Here is a 20,756-nt window from a genome sequence, read left to right on the forward strand (position 1 = left end):
TGATCCCCGACCCCTGTCAGGGTCCTGTGGGAGGCAGCCAGTCAATGTCTCTCTCACATCCATGTTTCTCTCTCTCTCACCTCCCCCCCCCCTTCCACTCTAAGAATTAATGGGAAAATATCCTCAGGTGAAGATAATAAATAAATAAATAAATAAATAAATAAATAAACAAACAAACAAACAAACAAACAAAACTGGGAAAGCCTCATGCAAGCCTAAATAAATTGGCCACTCCTATAGGTTCTTGCCACATCTAATCCACTCGGTGCCCCACCCAGGGCTTCAGCTGCAGAAACTGCAGAACAGTTGCCCAATCTTATTTTCACATAAATGGTTCCTGCAGCCTATAAAGTTAAGCAGGTGGTCTCCTAAATGAGTTTCACTATCATTTAAATTTGATAGGAAGGCCTCTGAAAGCCGTTTGTGGTAATTATATGTTAACATCCTGGGGGTTGTTTTCATAGTAGGAGCCATAAAAAGGAAGGATAAAACTTGCTGGATTTTCTCCAGCGTGGCTCTACAGAGGGACGCTATCTGTGGCAAGCACACACCATCCAGCCCCCCACCCCCACCCCAGCCCTCAGCTTTAACCGTATTTTATCATGCAGCAAAGAAAATCCAGCTCATGCCTTGGCTGGTTTGGCTCAGCGGTTAGAGCGCCGGCCTGTGGTCCAGAGAGACTCGGGTTCGGTTCCTGCTAAGGGCATGTACCTCAGTCGCAGTTTGTCCCCGGCCCTGGTTGGGTCATGTGGGTGGCAGTCACTCGATATGTCCCTTTCACATTGATGTTTCTCTCTCCCCCTCCCACTCTATCTGAATAAAAAATGGAAAAGTGTCCTCCGGTGAGGATAAAAAAAAAGCTCTTACCTGTTTGGCTCAGCAGTTGAGCGTCGGCCTGTAGACCAGAGAGTCCTGGGTTCGGTTCCCGCTAGGGGCACATACCACAAAAAACAAACAACAACAAAAAAGTCCAGCTCATCACTAATACCTTCCTTATAGCATTTATTACAATTTATTGACATTTGTTTTCTTTCCTTGTCACTCTTCACCTTCCAGTACTGTGAGCTTCTCAAAAACAAGGACTGGTGTATTTACATGACAGCATTTACTAAACACATGTGATATGCCACACAATGTCCTCTCCTTTACACAACTGTTAACTCATTTAATTCTCATAGCACTCGTACCAAATAGGTGCCATTGTTATTCCCATTTTGCAAATAAGAAAACTTAGGCATAAAATGCTTTAGTAAATTACCAAGCTAGTAATGGACAGAGCTGGAATTTGATTCCAAGCAATCTGGCTCCAGACTGTGTTTCAACTACTACACCATCCTGCCTCGTCCTTAATTACTGTTGTATTTACAGCACCTAGACCCATACCAGGCATGAGACTCCATAAAAACTTATTAAAAAGGACTTCCGGTCAAGATGGCGACGTAGGTAAACGCAGTATTGCGTTCTCCCACAACCACATCCAAGTTACAACAAAACTACAGAACAACCATCATCCAAAACCTCCTGAAATCAAGCAGAATGGAAGTCCTACAACTACGGAATTAAAAAAAAACCAGCTACATCCAGACTGGTAGGAGGGGCGGGAGCGCGAGGGTTGGCGGTGGCGGGGCGGCGCAGCGGCGCGAGGGGGCGATGGGCTGGTCCCACACCCACGTGTGGCGGATAAAAATCAGGAGGCTCCCGCGGCTGGGAAGGTCCTTCCTGAGGACTGAGGGGTCCCCGTCCCACACCAGGTGCCCCGCTCAGGGTTCCAGTGCCAGGAAGAGAGTCCCCATCACTTCTGGCTGGAAAAAACAGCAGGAACTGAGGCTCAGGGAGGCTGAGGCGGCTGGAGCCCCAGGCAGCTCCCTAAAGGGCCCGCGCCCGGACTTATCGGACTCTCTCCCTCTGAGCTTGGAGGAAAGGCAGCTCAAGGGGCACCAGAGAAATACAGGGAAGAACTGAGCTGTTTAGCACTGGAGCGAGGGCTGGAGAGGGGCTTTCTCTGGGACAAATGTGCTGTAAGAGGCCTTTGTTCCTTTGGTCAGCACATCCCTTGGGCAGCAGACAGTCGCCATATCTGGGACTCCAGCAACCTGGCTCACACTGGTAGCCCCGCCCTGCTGACTCCCTGAGGCCCCACCCCGCCCCACCCAACTTTCAAGCCCACCCAAGCTGTTGCCACTTGCTTAACCATAGGATTGGCCTGTCTTGGATCCTGCTTCAGGTTTTTCCTAAATTCTTTCAATCGAGCAGCACCGGGTCTCAGCAAGCCCCATACCTCTCATTAAGTAATACACAGAAACAAACACAGGGAGGCAGCCAAAATGAGGATACAAAGAAATAGGTCCCAAATGAAAGAACAGAACAAAACCCCAAGAAAAGAACTAAGCGAAATGGAGATAAGCAACCTAACAGATGCTGAGTTCAAAATACTGCTTATAAGGATGCTCAATGAACTCAGTGAGGGCCTCAAGAGCATAAAAAAGGACCAGTCAGAAATGATCGATGCACAGTTAGAAACAAAGGAGGCTTTAACTGAAATAAAGAATAATTTACATAGCTTCAATGATAGAGTACGTAAATCCAAGGAGCAAACCATCAATTTGGAATATAAGGAAGCAAAAAACGCCCAATCAGAACAGCAAAAAGAAAAAAGAATCCAAAAAAATGAGGATAATGTAAGGAGCCTCTGGGACAACCTCAAGCGTGCCAACATTCGCATCTTGGGGGTCCCGGAAGGAGAAGAGAGAGAACAAGAAATCAAAAACCTGTTTGAAACAATAATGGCAGACAACTTTCCTAACTTGGTGAAGGAAACAGACATACAAGTCCAGGAAGCACAGAGAGTCCCAAACAAGATGAACCCCAAGAGGCCCACACCAAGACACATCATCCTCAAAATGCAAAAGGTTCAAGACAAAGAGAGAATCTTAAAAGCAGCAAGAGAAAGGCAGCTAGTTACCTACAAGGGAGTTCCCATTAGGCTGTCAGCTGATTTCTCAAAAGAAACTTTGCAGGCCAGAAGGGAGTGGCAAGAAATATTCAGAGTGATGAAAACCAAGAACCTACAACCAAAATTACTCTATCCTGCAAAGCTGTCATTTAGAATCGATGGCCATATAAAAACTTTCCCAGACAAGAAAAAGTTAAAGGAGTTCATCACTACCAAACCGTTATTATATGAAATGATGAAGGGTCTTTTTAAAGAAAAAGATAAAATGTATGAACAAACAAAATGGCAATGAATACATATCTATCAACAATGGAATCAACAAACAAAATGAATAGGAAGAACAGGAACATTCTCATAGATACAGAGAACATTTTGTTGGTTGCCAGGTGGGAAGGGGGTCGGGGGAATGGGTGAAAAAGGTGAAGAGATTAAGAAGCACAAATTCATTGCTAGACTGACAAACCTCAAAGGGAAAGGGGTTGGAAGGGTGGGAAGAGATAAACCAAAGAACTTATATGCATAACCAATGGACACGGACAATAGTTTGGGAAAAGGTGGGAGGGGGGCGGGAGTGGGGAGGAGGGGGTCAATGGGGGAAAAATGTGGAACATCTGTAATACATTTTACATCCAACAATAAAGATGTGAAGAAAAAAAAAAACATATTTAAAAAAAAGAAAAAGAGCCCTGGCCGGTTTGGTTCAGCGGTTAGAGCGTCAGCCTGCAGTCCTGAGAGACCCGGGTTCGGTTCCCGCTAAGGGCGTGTGCCTCGGTTGCAGTTTGTCCCGGCCCTGGTCGGTTGTGCGGGTGGCAGCCACTCAATGTGTTCCTTTCACGTCGATGTTTCTCTCTCTCTCTCCGTTCCTCTCTCTCCCTCCCACTCTACCTGAACAACAACAACAAAAAAAATTTAAAAAAGAAAAAGAAAAAAAACTTATTAAAGAATGAATAGACAAATGACTCCCATATGTAAGGCAATCATATGACTCATGGAGAGTTCTAATTTAAATATACTATTGCCCTGACTGGTTTGGCCCAGTGGTTGGAGCGTCGGCCTGCGGACCAGAGAGTCCTGGGTTCGTTTCCTGCTAGGGGCACATATCAAAAAAAAAAAAAAATTTTGAAAAAATTAAATATAAAATATACTGTTATGTTTTTAAAGCATGTATTAAACCAGGCATCACATGATGCATCTATATTTGGAAGTCAGAAACTGTGGCACAATTCCCATAAAATTATCCATTTATTCTGATTCTATTTTCAACAAGTCACCTCCAAATTGGTCATTCTTGGTCCAATAAATCTTTTGTTGTTGTTGTTAATCCTCACCAGAGGATATTTTTCCATTGATTTTTAGAGAGCATAGAAGGGGTGGGGGAGAAGAGAGAGAAACATTGATGTGAGAGAGACACATTGATTGGTTGCCTCCCACACAACCCTGGCTGGGGCTGGGGATCAAACCTACAACCCAGGTATGTGCCCTTGACCGGGAATTGAACCCACGACCCTTCGGTACGAAGGCTGACACTCTAAACACTGAGCCACACTGGCCAGGGCCAGCTGCTACTCCCTTAAAATAACTTCTCTCTTTCTATATGATTTTTCTCTGCTTTTCTATTATGTCATTTCAACTGACTTTTGTTAGGAAGAGAGCAATTCTAGGTAGTTCTTCAAACAACACCAAAGAATCTGAATAGTCTCCCCCACTGGCAGGATATATTGACGTAATAGTTATTTTCTGGGTGACACTATCAAACCCCACCTTGGCAGTAGCTGCTCAACATTTTCCATTAATGATTTCAAACCCATCATGTGTGGGCTTCCTTTGGCTTAGGGATAGGAGAATAACTGTATCCAAGTCTTGATGAATGAGCTACTTGGAGATGAGTAGTCACACATTTAGAGAGATCTGAAAATATTCCACTATTGTAAAGTAAATGTTGCTAAAAGTATTATTTTGTAGATCAGCCACCCTGATTTCTTACTTCTGCCATTAAAATAGTACTGGGCAAAGAGCCTGAGGTGAAAATGTGACGTCAAACAAGCTTGCCAATAGCTCCTCTCCTTATGACCAGATCATCCACAGATTTCTGGTTTGTAGAAGCCTAACCAAAGGGTTATTATCAACTCATTCAGATTATACTGCCAAGACAGAGATGCCACAGGGGCTTTAACGCATGTGGTAACATTGATCAACCTGTATAGACTGCCAGCCACACAAGGTCATCTAACTGATTTCAGACTGTTTCCTAAACCATAAAATAGGGACCGAAGAGCCTCCCACTTTATAACCGAATCATTTTTGGTCGACAGTCTGAAGAGAAGCCATCATAAATTGACCCTTGATCTCCTATAAGGACAATGGTATTTCAAAAATTCAATGTTACAAATATTATAACATTGATCACAAAAAGTAGAACTAAAAAATTTCAAATATATTTAAAAGCAGTATGTATGTAAAATCACACAACCCTTAAAACAATGTAGTAAATGCTCCTTTTGAAAAATGTTTCTGCTTGGCTGAGCCTTGTTGCACTTATCAAAATATATGGCTTATGAGGACAACTTTTCCTAATGAATCACCCTCTGGCTAACACAGGATTTCTTTATTCCTCCAAGACTAACATACCACATTGGAAATCAGGGGCATCCATCTCACAAGTGTTCATTGCCAATATCATGTGCAGGGATGCCTCCGAAAGCATCTGGGTGGTAAGTGCTTCCCCAGTGCCGCCTTGCTTTCCCTTTTCACATAGGAACTCATCGCTGAGCTGGATAGCCGGGATTCGAAAACTTCCATTCTGCCCACATCAGGACCTTTAACCAGCAGCTTGGTCTGTGTTGCCTGGCCAATGCGATGTCCTTGGCACTTGGTCCCAGTCATTCACTGGTTTATCATATTAGCTTCGGTTTCTATGGTAGAGTTCTTATTTTCAGTCATAATTGTCTTTAGAGTCACGCGGGGTGTTAGCCTGGCCAGTGTGGCTCAGTTGGTTGAGCATTGTCCCACGTACTGAAAGGTGGAAGGTTCAATTCCCAGTCAGAGCACATGCCCAGGTTTCAGGTTCAATCCCCAGTAGGTGGTATGAGGGAGGCAGCCAATCAATATTTCTCTCTCACTGATGTTTCTCTCTCTCTCTCCTTCTCCTTTCCTCTCTCTCTAAAATCAATATATATATTTTAAAGTATGTGGGGAGGTTAAATGTCAAAGTATTTTAAAACCATGGATACAAAATATACATGAAAGTGATTTATAAAGCATAAAAAACTTTTTGAACTGTAAATAGCCAAGCAAATAGTGGCTATCGTGCGTTATCTGAAGTAATGCATGATTTCACCAGGGCAGAAGTTTTAGGGTGAAAAGCAATGAACCAGAGGGAAATAGGAGGCAGAAAATCTGGACAGGGAAAGTTGGAAGCTTCCTCATAAACTTGCCCACTACATAGAAGCGTTCTTTCCTTAGGCTGGTCGTTGGTCCCTGCATCAGAACTGTTTGCTCAGGTCAGCAAAGCTCGAACCCTCTCTCTAGCAGCTTTTCGAATTCTAGTTTTTCCAGCCACAACAAAAGAGCATTTACCTAATCCCCACTCCAGAGGGTCAAATTGTTTCTATTTCTTCATTTCCCATTTGTTCACCTACATCCTTTCCCCCATATTAACTCCAGCTGGGCCATTCGTTCAGTTTTATTCATAGAAATAGTGTCTTCAAAGAATCGAAGCATAAGAGCCTTTATTTAAGAAGCAGTTCACAAGTGAAATGGGACTCTCCCAGGTTTGGGACAGTGCCCATGAATTAGAGACATGTCACTTAGCTGGTTTCAGGCTGAGTCAAGTTCCCAGGGAGCCACTGCCCCCTTGTGTCTCAGACTTGGCCAAGAACTCTCCCATGACAGGGAAGAACATTTGGCACCAGTCTGTAAAAGATTATTGGTGGGCTATTTCTGGCTCTTAGATTTGTTGGTTCAAATAAGATTTTGTTTCATCTCAAGGCTTTTTAAATTATAACTATTCTTCCCACTGATTTCTAAAAAGGCATATTTTATTATAATTATCAAATCAATGTATAGTTCTTGAAGAAAAACTTGTGTTCAATTTTTTAGTTTTGTTAATGTATTGATGTATTTCCTCCCTAATTTTTTTCTTTCTCCTTATAAGGAAACATAATTTTACTTGGAGTCAGGACAAAAAAGCCACACGAACTATGAAATCTAATTTTATCATAAATGTCATGTAAACATAATCTCTTCTCCACAATAGGAAAATTAACTTTTGAATTTGCTAGCGAACTAACAAAGTGGCCTTTCTCTCTTAAAAAATATAAAACAAAGGATAGCACTTTAGAGCATAGAACCTCATAAAATTTGCCTGTAACTTCAATTCTGGAGAGCAAGAATACTGTAGTGAATGCAACTATTAGACAAATTTAGTTGAGTATCTCATTTTCAAGACAGAAAAATAAAACTTCCTGCTCTAAAGATGGCCTGTGGAAGTTAGGAAATTGGGTAGTCTCATGATACAGTTATTGGCAACTGCTTTCAAATGTGATTAGTCCTATTTCTAAATGTTGTGTAGATAAGTCGCCCCCCACCCCCAACTATGGAGAATATAAAAACAAAGGCTTAGATCTGGGCTTTATTTTATTTTATTTTTTTATTAATTAATTTTTGTTACAGATGTTTCTCCTTTTTCCCCCACTTATTCCCCCCTCCCCCTCCCTCCCTGCCCTGTCCCCAATCAATATTTCTCTCCATGTCCACTGTTCATGCATACATGAATATAAGTTCTGTGGTTTATCTCTCCCCCACCACCCCCTCTTCTGGGGATTGTCAGTCTGTACCCCATTTCCATGTCTCTGAGACTACCCCATTCCTCAGACTGTTATGTTCATTATATTCCACAAATAAGTGAGATCATATGATACTTGTCTTTCTCTGTTTGGCTTGTTTCACTTCGGATGATACTTTCCAGGTCCCTCCATGTCGTCTCAAAGGATAAGAGATCTTTCTTTCTTACAGCTGCGTAGTACTCCATTGTGTATATGTACCACTGCTTTTTTATCCATTCGTCTACTGATGGACACTTGGGCTGTTTCCAGATCTTAGCTATTGTAAATAGTGCTGCTACAAACATGGGGGTACATATATTCTTCCTGATTGGTGTTTCAGGCTTCTTAGGGTATATTCCTAGAAGTGGGATCACTGGGTCAAGTGGCAGTTCAATTTTTAATTTTTTGAGGTAACACCATATTGTTTTCCATAGTGGCTGTACCAGTCTGCATTCCCACCAGCAGTGTACTAGAGTCCCCTTTTCTCCACACCCTCACCAACACTTGTTGTTTGATGATTTGTTGATGGTGGCCATTCTGACAGGTGTGAGGTGATACCTCATTGTTGTTTTAATTGCATTAGATCTGGGCATTTTAGGAAGAGCTGAGAAGGAATCATTTATTTATCCAAGTTCCTTTTCTTCTATATCTTGTTGGTTGTCTGTGCCATCTATATGCGTTTTATAATACAGTATAAATATGGATGTACGGTGTCAAAGAGGGTCTGTGGATAAAAACTGGAATGGGCTGGAAGAAAGTTGAATGTAGCATTAGCTGCTTTATCTGAGCTGTTATTTTCTTGCAAAACCTTATGACTAAGAGGTTATTTCAGTGTGAGCCAGGATCTGATTCTGACCGGGGATTTGGGGAGCAACAGGTAAAAGGAGCTCTCAACTGTTTTGATCCTCAAAATCACTTAATTCTCCATGAAAAAAGTTCCATAGACCACCTACTTCCTGTATATCACTTTTTAAAAATGTATATAGAGACATGGCTGGTATGGCTCAGTTGTTGGAGTGTTGTCCCATGAACCGAGAAGTCACAGGTTCAATCCCCTGGTCTCCTGGGTTTCTCTCAGTCCCCACCCATTAAGGGGGTGCAGGAGGCAGCCGGGGACCAACCGATGTCTTTCCCTCCCGTTTTAAAATCCATAAAAACAGCCCTGGCCAGTTTGGCTCAGTGGTTGAGCGTCGGCCTGCAGACCAGAGAGTCCCGGGTTCGGTTCCCACTAGGGGCACATATCACCAAAAAAAAAAAAATCCATAAAAACACATTTTTTAAAAAACTGTGTATGGACATTTTACCATTTTCAACACAGAAAAATAAAACTTCCTACTATAAAGATGGCCTATGGGAATTACATAATTTAGTCATTTAAGTAATCAAGTTATTGGCCTGGCTGGGAAGCTCAGCTGGTTAGAGCATCATCTGGACATGGCAAGGTTTGGGGTTTGATCCCTGGTCAGGGCACATACAAGAATCAACCAGCGACTTCCAATCAAGATGGCAGCATAGGTAAACGCGGTATCACCTCCTCCCACAACCACATCAAAGTTACAACTAAACTACAGAACAACCATCATTCAAAACCACCGGAAATCAAGCTGAATGGAAGCCCTACAACTACGGAATTAAAGAAGCCACATTGAGACTGGTAGGAGGGGCGGAGGCGCGACGTGTGGCGGATAAAATCAGGAGGATACCTCGGCTGGGAAGGTCCTCCCTGAGGACTGAGGGGTCCTCATTTCACACCAGGAGCCCAGCTCAGGGTTCCAGTGCCAGGAAGAGAAGTCCCCATAACTTCTGGCTGAAAAAACCAGCGGGAACGGAGACTGAGGCGGCTGGAGCCACTGGCAGCTCCTCTTAAAAGGCCTGCGCACGACTTACTCAGACTTGCTCCCTCCAGGCTCCAGTGTGGTGGAGGCAGCTCGAGGGGCACCAGAGACATATGGAGAAGAACTGACTTGTTTGGCACTGGAGCAAGGGCTGGAGAGGCAGCTTTCTCCTGGATAGACGTGCTGTCAGAGGCCTTTGTTCCTTTGGTGAGCCCTTCCCTAAGGTGGCAGACAGCCGCCATATCTGGGACTCCAGCAGCCTGGCTCATACTATTTGCCCAGCCCTGGAGATTCCTTGAGGTCCCGCCCCACCCAACTTTCAGACCCACCCAAGCTGTTGCCAGTTGCTTAACCATAGGATTGGCCTGTCTTAGATCCTGCTTCAGGTTTTCCTAAATTCTTTCAAACAAGCAGCATCTGGTCTCAGCTAGCCCCATACCTCTCTTTAAGTAATACATAGAAACAAACACAGGGAGGCAGTCAAAATGAGGAGACAAAGAAACAAGTTCCAAATGAAAGAACAGAACAAAACCCCAAGAAAAGAACTAAGTGAATGGAGATAAGCAACCTAACAGATACAGAGTTGAAAACACTGCTTATAAGGATGCTCAGTGAACTTAGTGAGGGTCTCAAGAGCATAAAAAAGGAGCAGTCAGAAATGAAGGATGCACAGTCAGAAATGAAAGAGGCACTAACTGTAATAAAGAATAATTTACACAGATTCAATAGTAGAGTAGGTAAAACCAAGAAATAAATCATCAATTTGGAATGTAAGGTAGCAAAAAACACCCAATCAGAACAGCAAAAAGAAAAAGGAATCCAAAAACATGAGGATAGTGTAAGGAGCCTCTGGGACAACTTCAAGCATGCCAACATTTGCATCTTGGGGGTGCCAGAAGGAGAAGAGAGAGAACAAGAAGTTGAAAACCTATTTGAAACAATAATGGCAGAAAACTTCCCTAACTTGGTGAAGGAAACAGACATACAAGTCCAGGAAGTACAGAGTCACAAATAAGATGAACCCCAAGAGGCCCAAAACAAGACACATCATCATCAAAATGCAAAAGGTTCAAGACAAAGAGAGAATCTTAAAAGCAGCAAGAGAAAAGCAGTTAGTTACCTACAAGGGAGTTCCCATTAGGCTGTCAGCTGATTTCTCAAAAGAAACTTTGCAGCCCAGAAGGGAGTGGCAAGAAATATTCAGAGTGATCAAAAGCAAGAACCTACAACCAAGATTACTCTATCCTGCAAAGCTGTCATTTAAAATCGATGGCCACATAAAGAGTTTCCCAGACAAGAAAAAGCTAAAGGAGTTCTTCACCAAAACAATATTATATGAAATGATGAAGGGTCTTTTTGAAGAAAAAGATAAAAAATATGAACAAACAAAATGGCAATGAATACATATCTCTTGACAACTGAATCAACAAACAAAATGAACAAGTAGAACAGAAACATTCTCATAGATACAGAGAACATTTTGTTGGCTGCCAGATGGGAGGGGGGTTGAGGGAATGAGTGAAAAAGGTGAAGGGATTAAGAAGTACAAATTGGTTGTTAGACTGACAAACCTCAAAGGGAAGGGGAATTGGGGGGTGGGAAGAAATAAACCAAAGAACTTATATGTATATATGCATAACCAATGGACACAGACAACAGTGTGGGGAAAGGCAGGAGGGGAGCGAGAATAGGGAGAAGGGGGTCAATGGGGAAAATGAGGAACATCTGTAATACATTCAACAATAAAGATAAATTTAAAAAAGAAGAATCAACCAATGAACCCTGGCCAGTTTGGCTCAGCAGTTAGAGCATTGGCCTGCAGACCAGAGAGACCCAGGTTCAATTCCCACTTGGGGCATGTACCTCAGTTGCAGTTTTTTCCTGGCCCCGGTTGAGGTTGTGTGGGTGGCAACCAGTCAATGTGTCTCTCTCACATCAATGTTTCTCTCTCTCTTCCTCCCTCTCTCCCTCCCGCTCTGTCTGAAGATGAATGCAAAAATGTCCTCTGGTGAGGATTAAAAAAGAAAGAAGAAGAATCAACCAATGAATGCCTGAACGAGTGAAACAACAAATCAGTGTTTCTCTCTCTCTCTCTCAAAAAATCAATAAAATAAAATAAATGTTTAAATAAGTTATTGGCAATTGTAAATGACCATTATTATATATGCATTCAAAATAATGCTGTATAAACTTAAACAACTTTACCCCACAAAAATCTATTGAATATTAAACTATTAATTATAATACCTCAAATTCTCCTATCATTATTACACATTTCCGTATATTATTTTTTGTGCTCTATTTTATTAATCCATTTTTATTCTTTGAAATATATAAGATTTAATCTATGTCATGGTAGAAAATATATATCCCACATATTTAGTGGGATTTTATTTTAGACCAGTCTATGAAGGTGACCTGAAGGGTCCAGAGAAATCAGCCCTTGGACCAAAGAATCACGGGTTTGATTCCAGTCAAGGGCATGAACCTTGGTTGTAGTTTGGTCCCCAGCTCTGGATGGGGTCATATGGAAGGCAACCAGTTGATGTGTCCCTCTCACATTGATGTTTCTCTCTCTCTCTCTCTCTCTCTCTCTCTCTCTCTCTCTCTCTCTCTCTTCCTCTCCCTCCCTCCCTCTCTCCCTCCCACTCTAGCTGAAGATAAATAAAAAAATATCCTCGGGTGAGGGTTAAAAAAAAAAAAGTAACATAGAGCGCTCTACTCTAGGGCATTTGAGGACAGAGGAAAAGATGGACCCACATTTCTCAACAGACAGCTCAGCAGAGCTGAGCATACAGAAAGCCAACCCAGGCCACTGGTACCTGCATCGGGTTTACAGTTCTAGTTGTTCTGAGCTGTGGTTTCTCTTGCCGTCTCAGCTGAGTACCTCCACACTGAGAGATTGTTAGAAAGAATGCCTCATGCCCCAAGACTTTCATAAAAATAGTAGGCTCCCATAGGCCTCCTCGAGCTCTCTACCATCTTTGCCTGTTTCTAAACAGGGATAGAGGGAATTTAAAAGCTGAAAGCTAAAGCCAAGACAGTGATTAGCAATAATTATCATCTAGATTGTTGCCAATCAGACCCAGAGACACAGTGTAATTTGGGGCAAGTCTCAACCCAATTGTTCCTTACTCAGTTCACTCATCTGTAGAATGATATTAGACTAGTTAACTTCAGTCTGTCCCAATTCAAACACTAGGAGTCTGTATGTATGTTATAATTGGTCTCATAAACAGAAAAGATGCCTGGTCTAGCCAAGATAAAGAGAAAAAAAACCACCCTGGACAGTGTGGTTCAGTTGGTTGGAGCATCATCCCATAGACCACAAGGTCTTGGGATCAATTCCAGTGAGGGCACATACCCAGGTTGCAGGTTCTATCACTGGTCAGGGCAAGTATGGGAGGCAATCATCAGTGATCATCAGTTTCTCTCTCATATGGCTGTTTCTCTCTCTCCCTCTGTCTCCCTCTCCCTGCCTCTCTCTCTAAAATCAATAAAAATATATCCTCGTGTAAGGATTTTAGAAAATCTAGTCTGTCAAAATAATTTTATACCTTAATAAAAATAAAAAACAAAACATAGTGCTTCCTTAAAAAGCAGATATTATTCAACAACTATTCCAATAAACTAGATCCCCTTATTCCAAGATGCGTGGCCTGGATGAACCACCTCCATAACCCTGTGAGAAAGGAGCTGTGCCTGGAGGCTGAATGAGAACAATTTATATCTAACTGTTCAACCTGCTTCTCTGCCTGGATTTTAGATCCTCCTGTTCAAAATACACTTGACATCCTATATCTGGCATAGGATAAGAAGCCAACAGAATGGAACTGACTTCAGCTAGCCAGCCCACAAATATTTATTAAGCACCTACTGTTTGCCAGGCTGGGACCACAATATAGTTCTATATCATATGTATACCATATTTACATTATATAGCAGACATCTGGCTCCTGGTTTCCAGAAATGAGAGTTGTTCTGATTTTCAGAGAAACTTAAAAGAATGATCTTTTAAGTTCTGCATGGACAGATCTGTGCTGCACTCATCACTGTATGACTAATGCTCAGCACATAGTAAGGTATCCACGTATGTTCACAGCATAAATGAATGAATGATCAGATATAAAGTGGATACTTAATAAAAAATCTAAACCAAGTGTAAAGCATGCTCCTAGAGTTGTTTAAGATCACATAGGCTTTCAGCTTTGTTCTCTTTTTCAGAGTAACATAGAAAAAAAGGAAATTCACTGCTGGGCAAGAGTCAAAACCTTATTTCCCTTGTGGTGTGTGGGCTGGGTGTCTGAGTTAGCTTGCCTGTTTTGGAGAAGGAAAAAAATTCAGGGAAGTTGGTGGTTTTGCCATTCTTTTATGAGGCTTAGGCATCGCTTCAATCAACAAAGATGTACTGAGCCCTGGCCAGTTTGGCTCAGCGGTTAGAGCGTCGGCCTGCGGTCCGGAGAGACCCGGGTTCGGTTCCCGCTAAGGGCACATACCTTGGTTGCAGTTTGTCCCCAGCCCTGGTTGGGTTGTGTGGGTGGCAACCACTCGATGTGTCGCTTTCACGTCGATGTTTCTCTCTCTCTCTCTCTCTCTCCCTCTCACTCTATCTGAACAAAAATATCAAAAAATGTCCTCGGGTGAGGATAAAAAAAAACCCACAAACATGTACTGGGCTAAGCACTGTCCCAGGCATTGAAGATGCCATGATGAGTAAGTCTGGCAAGATCTCTATCCTATGAGAACTTCTATTCTAGAACTCTCCATAGAACATTGAACTATTATTTTTACCATTTACTTTGGGTGATTATAATTACTACATATTGCCTTGGCCGGTTTTGCTCAGTGGTTAGTTCATCAGCCTGTAGATCGAAGGGTCTTGGGTTTGATTCCCAGTCAAGAGCACGTACCTGGGTTACAGGTTTGATCCCTGGCCCTGGTCAGAGTCATATTGGAGGCAACCAATTAATGCATCTCTCTCACATCAATGTTTCTTTGTCTCTCTCTCCCTTCCTCCCTGCCTTCCACTCTCTCTAAAAATCAATGGAAAGCCAGACTGGTGTGGCTCAGTGATTGAGCCTTGACCCATGCACCAAGAGGTTGGTGGTTTGATTCCCAGTCAGGGCACATGCCCAGGTTGTGGGCTCAGTTCCCAGTGGGAATCATGCAGGTGTCAGCCTACTGATGTTCTTCTTGCATCAATGTTTCTATCTCTCCCTCTCCCTTCCTTTCTCTCTAAAAAAATAAAAATAAAAACATATTTTTAAAAATATTTTTAAATTTTAAAATAAAGTAAAAAAGCAATGGGAATATCCTAGAGTGAGGATTAAGAAGTAATAATAATAATAATTACTACATATCACTTTTATAATGAGAATATTTTTAAGAAGGGAGAAACATGGAATTCTTTAATAAAGGGTGGAAATCTGAGTTTGCCATACAGCCCTGAGTGAGCAGATAGTTTTGCCCCTATTACACAGCAATGTAGTAAAAAGACCAGGTACTCATTTACCAGAGAGTACATAAATAGATAAAACCTTTTCAGAAAGAATTTTTTTAGTCCTTTTTAACATTTTAAATATGTTTCTCTTCTAACCTAGTAGTTCCAATCTTATGAATGTATCCTACAGAATGCTTACACAAATAAAGAATATATGTACAAAGATGTTATTTAACATTATTTGTGATAGAGGAAAATGAGAAATAAACTAAATGAGCATCACTAGAGAATTGCATAAATAAATTGTTATGTTTATATAATAGAATACAATGCAGTTCTTTTTCAAATGAAATAAGTCTGTATGTACTGACAAGGAAAAATATTCATGATATATTGTTATAGGGTCAGGGATAAGTAAAAAAAGCACATTATTTTATTTCATTTATTTTATCCTCACCTGAGGACATTTTTGCATTTATCTTCAGATAGAGCAGGAGGGAGAGAGGGAGGAAGAGAGAGAGAAACATCAATGTGAGAGACACATCGAGTGGTTGCCACCCACACGACCCCAACCAGGGCCAGGCATGAACTGCAGCTGAGGTATGTTCCCTTAGTGGGAACCGAACACGAGACTCTCCGGTCCATGGGCTGATGCTCTAACTGCTGAGCCAAACCGGCCAGGGCAAGGCAGGTTATTATTATTTTTTAATGCATTTTATTATAATTCCTTATGAAGTTAAAACAGAGGCAGACTCTTCTAAATAAAGGTTTGTAAAACAACAAAGGTCCATTCCACTGAAAATCAAATCATCTAAAATATTTAAAAATTTAAGGTAATAAACAGGATTCTGAGACAGCATTCCAGCTTCTGGCATGCAATCCTCCTACAATCACAGCTATAGGGATTATATCAGCTTCTGAATTCTCAGGTGGAGAAAGATGAGCCAAGTGATTTCTTAAAGTAGCAAAACTAATCATTACTCTTAACTTTCTGGTTAATTGTCTCTCCAATGTATAAATTTGCTATTTTTAGTTTTGGGGGGGCTACCTTGTTTATTTGCATCATTTTCTATGCTTATTCTTACAGGAGTTGGATGTTGGGGGACAACACAGGCCACAGGTATTGAAGCTTCAAGAATGGAAAATATTGACTTAAAGATGATTTCAGATATAAAAAGGAGACGATCCCCCGGAGGACCTCAACCCTAATGTTACAATCAGTGGGATGGTATCGAAACTCATAAAATCCTTGATACGCCAAAGTTACAGGACACTGATCTCCTAGAAACACTTCTTCAGGGGCCATAGGTAGATTATTATCAAATGCAGTTGACTTGACTCTGACCAGGAACAGAGAGGGGCTGCATCGTACATACACTGATTGTTCTCCAGAGCAAGTCCAAAATCAGTGAAAAAAAGGAGGTGCATGGCCTGTTTGGCTCAGCGGTTAGAGCATCAGCCTGCGGTCTGGAGAGACCCAGGTTTGGTTCCTGCTAAGAGCGCGTACCTCGGTTGCAGTTTGTCCCCGGCCCTGGTTGGGTCGTGTGAGTCACAACCACTCAATGTGTCCCTTGCACGTCGATGTTTCTCTCTCTCTCTCTCTCCCTCCCATTCTATCTGAACAAAATATCGAAAAAAATGTCTTCGGGTGTGGATAAAAAATAAATAAAAATAGAGGTGCAGCCCTCTAAACACCAGAAAAACCTTCATCTGGCCAGATCTCAAGGCAACATCCATTCAGAAAACAGGAAGTTCACAGGTTTTGTTTATTTTTTTGTTAATCCTCACCCGAGGACATTTTTCCATTTTTTGTTCAGATAGAGTGAGAGGGAGAGAGAGAGAAACATCGACGTGAAAGGAACACATCGAGTGGCTGCCACCCACGCGACCCAACCAGGGCCAGGGACAAACTGCAACCGAGGTACATGCCCTTAGTGGGAACCGAACCTGGGTCTCTCTGGACTGTAGGCCGATGCTCTAACCGGTGAGCAAAACTGGCCAGGGCGCAGGTTATTATTATTATTTTTTTTTTATCCTCACCCGAGGACATTTTTTGTTCAGGTAGAGTGGGAGGGAGAGAGAGAGAGAGAAACATCGACGTGAAAGGGACACATCGAGTGGCTGCCACCCGCACAACCGACCAGGGCCGGGGACAAACTGCAACCAAGGTACATGCCCTTAGCAGGAACCGAACCCGGGTCTCTCGGGACCGCAGGCTGATGCTCTAACCGCTGAGCCAAACCGGCCAGGGCAAGGGCGCAAGTTATTTTTTTAAAGGTAGAGTTTTCTATTGATAAAGCCAACATTTCAAGTGTTCTAAGCCCCTTATATGTGTTACCTCATTTACTCCTGACAAGAACCCTAGGAAATAGGTATTATCATCATCCTTACTTTATAGTTGAGGAAACTGAGTCAAATCCTAACTTGCTCAATTAATACATAGATGTGACTTTGAGCTCATGTGCTTAGTTACTCTGTATAATCAGGAAGCAATTAACTCTCCCTTTAGCTTAGACTAGTTTGACTTGGGATTTTCCCACTTTCAGCTAAGAGAACCCTAACAATGCAAATATATATCAATAGAGACTAAATAACTTACAGCATAATAATACTGAGTAGGTTTTTAAAAGAAACTACATCTCAGGGGATCAAAAACTGGCAGCAGAGTTAATGAAAGTTACACAGACCATCTCCCAAGACCAAACTGGAATTACAACTAAAATAAAGACAAATCATCAGGAAAAAACAACAGAAAGGCAGCTGAAAAGAATCCGTATAACCAGAGATGGAAAGAGGACACTTAATCTAGCCTGGCAGACACTGTGGAGGCCCAAGAGGGTGGGCTGGGAGCCTACGGTCATCAGCTGACGGCTGTTGTAGCTGTGAGCAGTTCCCTCAGGGTTAGAACCCCAAGCTGGCTCCACAGCATAGAGTGTTGGGACAGGGAAAGACACCCACATAAAACCTGGCTTCAGTCACCAGAGTGGAGGTTTTAACTGGCAAGAGAGGTACAAGGGGGAAAATGGCAGTGCACTAAATTAGCTACAGCCACTCACCTTGGGCTCCAGCAGAGGGAGGGTGGACTGGACTGGTACTGTGTGGAGAGACCCAGAAGTTTGGAGAGCTGGGAGTGCTCCAGGAGTTTTATGTTGAATCTCTCCCTCATAGAACAGTAGCCATATTACTCAAAGAGCCCCTTCCCAGAGCCCTGGAAGAAGCAACTTCCCCTCCCTCAGGAACTTAATACGACCAGGCCAGGCCAGAGAAGTGCAAATTGAGGCTCATTAACAGCCAGAGATAACCAGCAAGCATCCACCCCACCCTTTGGAAATCCTCTTAGCCTGAACACCTGAGGGATTTTTTCATTCAGCTGAGGGCTCATCAAATAACTGAGACTAAAAACCAGCAGGCAAAAGCTAGAGGAAAACTGAACCTTTGATTGGCCTGCAAATCTACCCAGGAAAGTAAGACTTGATGGTGGTATTTAACGTGGGGCCTCCCACACTCATCCAAACCCAGTAGAGGAAGCCACAATTTTCAGAAGACCAACATCCACAGGGGAAATTTGACAGACTCCAAAACCCACTGAGACAGCCAAAATGATGAACCAAAGAAACAAATCCCAAGTGAAAGAACAAGAGAATTCTATAGAAGAGATAAATGAAATGCAATTAAGCAAGTTTTCAGAGGTAGAGTTCAGAGTAATGATCATGTGAAAGTTCAACAGCAAGAGTAAAGGTATAGAAATATTGGAAGTCAACCAATTGGAAGTGAAAAACCACCAAGCGGAAATGAAGAATAACATAGCAGAAATAAAGAACACATTGGAAGAAATAACCAGCAGAGTAGAGAAAGCCAAGGATCGGATCAGTGAATTAGAAGACAGGGTAGAAAAAAATCACCCAAACAGAGAACCAAAAAGAAAAAACAGGAAGACAGCCCTGTATTTGGCTCAGCAGTTAGAGCATCGGCCCATAGATCAAAGAGTCTTGGGTTCGAATCTGGTCAAGGGATGTACCTGGGTTGCAGGTTCGGTCCCCAGCCCCTGTTGGGGTAGTGCAACCAATAGATGTATCTCTCTTACATCAGTATTTCCCTGTCTGTCTCTCTCTTCCTCCCTTCCACTCTATCTGAAAATAAATGGAAAAATATCCTAGGGTGAGGATTTTTTTTTTAATTATTTTTTTAAACAGGAAGACAGCTTAAGAGAACTGTGGGACAACTGCAAACATGACAACATCCGCATGATAGGAGTTCCAGAAGAAGAAAATGAACAAGGGTTAGAGAATATATTTGAAGGAATACTGACAGAAAACTTCCTTAACTTGGTGGGGGGAAAAAAAAAGCATACAAGTTCGAGAAGCACAGAGAGCCCCAAGTAAGAAGAACCCAAACATGATTCATATATATATTGTTTACAAGAGACCCATCTCACAACAAAAGACTCACATCAGCCTGGCTGGTTTGGCTTAGTGGTTAGAGCATCAGTTCATAGAACAATGAGATGTGGGTTCAATTCCAGTCAAGGGCACATACCTCAGTTGCAATTACTCCCCAGCCCCAGTCAGGGTCACGTGGGAAGCAACCAGTCAATGTGTCCTTTGGTTGATGTTTCTTTCTCTCTCCCTCTCCCTCTCTCCCTCCCTCCCTCTCTATCTGAAGATAAATGGAAAAATATTCTCAGGTGAGGATTAAAAAACAAAGACTCACATAAGTTGAAAGTCAAGGGATGGAAAAAAATTTTTCCAAGCAAATAGAAAGGGAAAAAAAACTAGGGTAGCAATACTCATATGCAATAAAACAGAATTCAAACTGAAGGCCATAACTGGAGACAAAGAAGGCCATTACATAATATTGAAAGTATCTATCCAACAGGAGAATATAACCTTGGTAAACATATATGCACCCAATATAGGAGCACCAAATACATTTAAAAACTTCTGGAGGACTTCAAAGGAGAAATTGACAGCAATACAATTATAGCAGGAGACTTTAACACCCTGCCAACATCACTGGATAGATTCTCTAGACAAAAAATTAAAAAGGCAACAGAGACTCTAAACGATGCACTAGATCAAATGAATTTAATGGATATCCACAAAGAATTACATCCCCAAACTGCAGATTTCATATTCTTCTCCACTGCACGTGGGACATTCTCAAAGATAGACCACATGTTAGAACAGAAAGTAAGTCTCTACAAGTTCAAGAAGACTGAAATCACATCAAGCATCTTCTCAGATCACAATGGCATGAAATCTAGAAATCAATTACAATAAAAACATTCAAAAATATTCAAACACATGGAGGCTAAATAGCATGTTATTAAACAATGAATGGGTTACAAGGAGATCAAGGAAGAAATTAAAAACTTTCTGGAAACCAAGGAAAACAAACACACAACACAAAATTTATGGGAAGTAGCAAAAGCAGTCCTGAGAGGGAAGTTCATAGCACTGCAGGCCTATCTCAAGAAACAAGAAAAATTTCTAATTGACTATCTAACCTCACAACTTAAAAAACTAGAAAGCAGCCCTGGCCAGTTTGGCTCAGCGGTTAGAGCATCGGCCTGCGGTCCGGAGAGACCCGGGTTTGGTTCCCGCTAAGGGCACGTACTTCGGTTGCAGTTTGTCCCCGGCCCTGGTTGGTCGTGCAGGTGGCAGCCACTCGATGTGTCCCTTCATGTCGATGTTTCTCTCTCTCTC

The sequence above is a fragment of the Molossus molossus genome, unplaced genomic scaffold, assembly GCF_014108415.1.
Source record: "Molossus molossus isolate mMolMol1 unplaced genomic scaffold, mMolMol1.p scaffold_m16_p_1, whole genome shotgun sequence".
Classification (NCBI taxonomy): Eukaryota; Metazoa; Chordata; class Mammalia; order Chiroptera; family Molossidae; genus Molossus; species Molossus molossus.